Source organism: Ammodytes marinus, assembly GCF_949987685.1.
Source record: "Ammodytes marinus genome assembly, chromosome: 7".
Classification (NCBI taxonomy): Eukaryota; Metazoa; Chordata; class Actinopteri; order Uranoscopiformes; family Ammodytidae; genus Ammodytes; species Ammodytes marinus.
Genome location: NC_137211.1, coordinates 17,788,487 through 17,793,248, shown reverse-complemented (window position 1 = coordinate 17,793,248; position 4,762 = coordinate 17,788,487).

The window sequence follows — 4,762 nt, the reverse complement described above, 5'->3', positions numbered from 1 at the left end:
ATTTTTTCCATCGTAGAAACACACAAATATATCATCGTATGACCCAACACTGACAACTCCAGTCTGCTGCTGGAGAGAGGGACAGTAGTAGAAAGGTATTTCCCCTTAGGACAGATCAGCACAGACTCGGTGAGCTGACGCTGTCTTTGGGGTGTGCGGCAAGTCTGCAGCAGTGCTGGAGGAGGCAGCTCTGAGGTAATGTTTGTCTCTGTCTCTCTTCAAGATAAACCTGTCATTAGTGCACTGACGAACCTGTCACACTACGACTCTGTTTTCCTTTTTATTTCTTCCCAGAAAAAATAGTTTCTATCTTGATGGGAATAGGAACGTTGGGATCCAATGTTAACAGAGGAGACTCTTTTTGATACCGGTTCCTGACTGCAGGGGGCGACTGTTACTTTGCATTCTCTCAAACAGTGATACATATGACTTTTATTTGCTTCCCTGATTAGCAATAATGGTGACATCAGCTCAAAAATAAATTAAAACAGGCAGAAGTGGCTATTTTGTCTGCTAAAACTGACCAAATATCACACATATTTTGATCAAAGACACTTTTACATGTTATGCCTTGCTAGATAATTGAGTCATATATATTCTTTTAGCATGTTAGTGGCCCAAGGGTGCCTGCTCATTACTTATAAGTTATTTAAAAGTACACTATTCTCAGCGTTAAAGATTTTGTATGTAAAATAGAGACATGATAAATCTGTAGATGATCTGTCTTTACCTCACTGACCCCATGGGTGATCATTAATTCACAATGGCGGCATGCAGCTTTCCTTTATGCCGCAGCACAGTTGTTTGATGTCTAAACATGTCTCCCACTGCTGCCTTTGAAGGCCTGCCACCTGCAGCAAGCTTCCACCTGTTAATGGCTGCTCTGGTGTGGACGTCTCCAGTTATCTCGTGCCAAGCTTCATCAGAGTTGTAGCTCTCCTGCCAATTTGTATGACATCAGAATTTGCATCACTAGTCTTTTGAAGTTGTTTTTTTAAAGGTAGCTAGATTTTTTAAAATATCAATAATATATGACATCACTACTTGCTGTACTACCCTTTCGAAAGGAGTGGCTCATAGTTATAGTGATAGATTACCAAGTCTGCACTTCATCTCAGCTCTACAAAATATTGTCAACCTCTTTCAGGTGAATGTTTTAGTTTGGCTGCCTGTGACTTAACGGTTTTGGTTCACACCCTCTGCTGTCATAGCATCCTTTCTCACCATAGCAACAGCTAGTCGTGTGCTCCCTGCTTAGCACCAACAAAAACAAATGTAGCAACTTAATAGCAGCTAAAAGAGCAGAATGTTTCCCCAGGAGTTTGTAGAGACCAAAGACAGAGCTATCATCAGGGCTAATATTGGAATTAGTTTCACCAGGTGGCTTGAAACACAATTCCAGATGTATGCTAATGTTGCTCGCTAGATGTTAATGAACTAATGCTAACAAGCTCACCATATCAACTTAAAAGACTAAAAAGTCTGGGACGATACTCGAATTATCAACAATACTTGGGTGCCAATTTGATTTGTATTGCGATACTGAAGTATTACAGAAGTATTGCGATATGTTACTATTGATTATTACGATTTGCTTATCCTTCTTAAACAAAACGTTGAATCATACACTTCTAGAGACCGTATGTCATGAGTGATATTTACAAAAAAAATGCTCATCATGAAGGCCATTTATTGACATTAACAGCAGCATCAAATTGCATAGAAAACTGGCACATAAAATAATAAAATGCCTATTAACCTGAAATCGAATTTTACTGGCATGATGTTTTCCGCCATGTTCTTCTGTTTTAATGGCAGTTGGCAACCAGCGTAAATAAATTAATAACCACCACCTACTGTTTGTTTACCTGCATGACGTGCAGTATGCGCTATATGATCAAGCAAAAATAAATAGATAAAAATATCGATTCATGAAAAAAAATCGATACAAAAAAGCATCGCATGATAAACCACAACTCCTTAGCAAATCGTCCAGTGAGGTAAAATACAAATATGTTTGCCATTTTGTTGTGATAAGGGTAAAATAATTTGATATATAGTATATATCCAGTCTTTTTTGTTGTTTGCTGGATGTATTTTGCCATTTAAAAACATTCATCCATTATTGTACATGCAGAACGTCTGGAGCTTATTGTTAAAAATTACTTGTCAAAATCTGTGAAATAAAATCTGTTGCACGCTCTGTTACTCGCCCGTTAACAGAGCCGGCTGTGTAATAACACCAGATTGTATTTGGCACACACACAGTACGTACAGGTAGCAGAATTTGACGAAATATTAACTGTTATTCACAAAAGTGGATTATTTTTTTCGGGTTTCCAGAATAGCTGACTCCATCTTTAACTGTCCCACTTTAAAAGTTTTGCTTGCGGCAGCGTAAAACACACATGAGAGACTCAACATTTCAAAATTAAAGTACTTAAAATCACTCCTAATATATCTGCCATTAAATTTCCTTTTCAGCCACTGATAATATCAGGATGCCTCGAGCTGAAGATAACCAGTTTTTCGAAGAAGGTGTCCACTGAAAAGCCACCTCAGCCCCCCAGTCTCTTTTGCGGGCGTCCTCTCAGCAGAATCCATCAGCCTAGGCGCTATGAGGAACCGCTTGCACTTCATACGAGTTTCTGTCACAGCACAAAGCGCTTTGTTGGGCCCACTCATCCTGTCACCAGACACCTTTCCTATTGAAAAGAAGCGGTGATTTATGAGTGGAAGTGATCGCTGTGGTATCTCTGCCAGTTGACAATGCTCCAGCTGCTTTTCTTCCCATTTTCTGGAGTTGGAGGTGACATCAGATCACGCTCAGGTACATGTTTATACCCTTCCCCTTGTGGCAACTGTAGTCGATACACTTCTCCTTCCTAGCAATGATCCCCCATAATGCAGTTGTCTCTCCCTCCTGTCCTACTAATATTACTGTGTCAGTGCATGGCATGCTGTCATTTCTTTGGGAGCGAAAGACCAAGGAATCTAAAGACTACTAGCCAGAAAGCCTTTAGGGTGTTTATCGCTGTCACAGTATCAGGAGTCACTGCCCTGTCAGGCTTTCATTCTGGATTTTAACTAGGCCAAGAGGAGACACTCACTAATGAATGGCCAGCCAAAAAAGAAGAAGAAGAAGAAGAAGAAGAAAAGAAAATGCCATCTGTATTGGTTACACACTCACTATCGTCGGGACAAAAAAGCAATAACATTACAAAAAGCCATAAATCAACAGACTGTAGGTATAAAGCCTCTGTAATAATCATTAAAGGGGCGAAAGGAAAGTGAGAGTCTATCCTCCCTCGTCGCTCTCTTTCTCTCGAATCCCTTTTGTCCCATTCTTTATCTCATTACCATCACTGAAGCTGACCTCCGAGCAAAGCATCCAGCTGTGTTCCCCCTGCCCCACAGACCAGCCTCTGACCCCACGCTGAACTGTAGGATCATCAAGCACTGTCACCGTCTCATCTAGCACTGTCACCAAATGACCTCCACCACTCCACGAGGTCGTTCGGTGCACATTACCTACTCCTTTTCATTTTGCTTCTTTTTTTTTTTTAAGTGGAAAAGGAACCTAGCAGCGATTGCACATGCGTTGTGGGTGGAAATAAGTGAGGAATGGAAAAACCTGAAATATGTTTAGAGGAATGAACAGAATGACCGGAGATACCACCTGTCAGACATCTTCCACGGAGGCCTCTACCTTGTTTACAGCCAACATTGGCTAATATTTACAGGGAGCCAGAGACATAAAAACTTCCCACAAGTGGTTATTACAGTTCAAGACATCAGTGACATGAGCTGTGTGTGCGAAATTAACCACACAAAAAAGGCCACTTTATGACCCGTACACAAACATTTAAATTGTGCAGAACAAGTTTCTTTGGCAGGTTCTGCAGCATAAAGTTTTTTTTTTCTTTTTAAAGTCTGTTGTGAAATGTAATGCATTTCGATCTAGCGGCAGGGAATGAAATCAAGATAGCATGATTAAAAAGGTCTGTGGCACTTATAGTACTTCAAAACACTTTTTTTTGTCACCAGCACTGTGGGGATACATATCAAAAGAAGCACTTTCAGGTATCTCTTTACCTCTTTTGGGTTGAAGGTGAGGGTGTTTCCACGTCTTGGCAAAGCATGAGTGGAGAGGGGGGAGAAGATTAATGATATAATAACTCTGACCACACGGTTTAGTTATTTAAACTGGCAGCATCAGCTCAAATTGTTTCATAGTTTTCTGCAATGATACATTTAGGAGCGTGTCTGGACAGGTTGCTGAGATGCAAGAGAAGAGAAAATTCATCGCAACTCCCTCTGAACTGTTCAGCCAAGACTCGGCAGCTTGGAAGCAATGACACCATCAGCAAAGTACACGCACATGTTTACCTTCCAGCTGCTCGTCTGTGCACCTTTCCTCTGTTGGCTTTCGAAGAAAATAAAAATGAAGACACCAGTAAGGAGCCGCTGATCAATTGATGGCCTTGTTTACCGATTGGAAAAGAACATACTTGGCTGTGTTTCTAGTGTAATTTCGGCACTGCCTCTATTCTCATTTAGAAGTTATGTCTTGGTGAGGTGAGTGCTTGACTTGAATAGGAACCATAGTCTGAGGTAACCTTAGAGTGAAGCCTCACCAGTTAGACTGTGGTTTTCTAATGAAGCTGGCGTTGTGTCAAACCACACAAGAAACAATCAATTCAAGGAGAGTGGATGCCAGTCTCTTCTTTGTAAGGGCAGGGAAGGGCTGTCAGACTGAGAA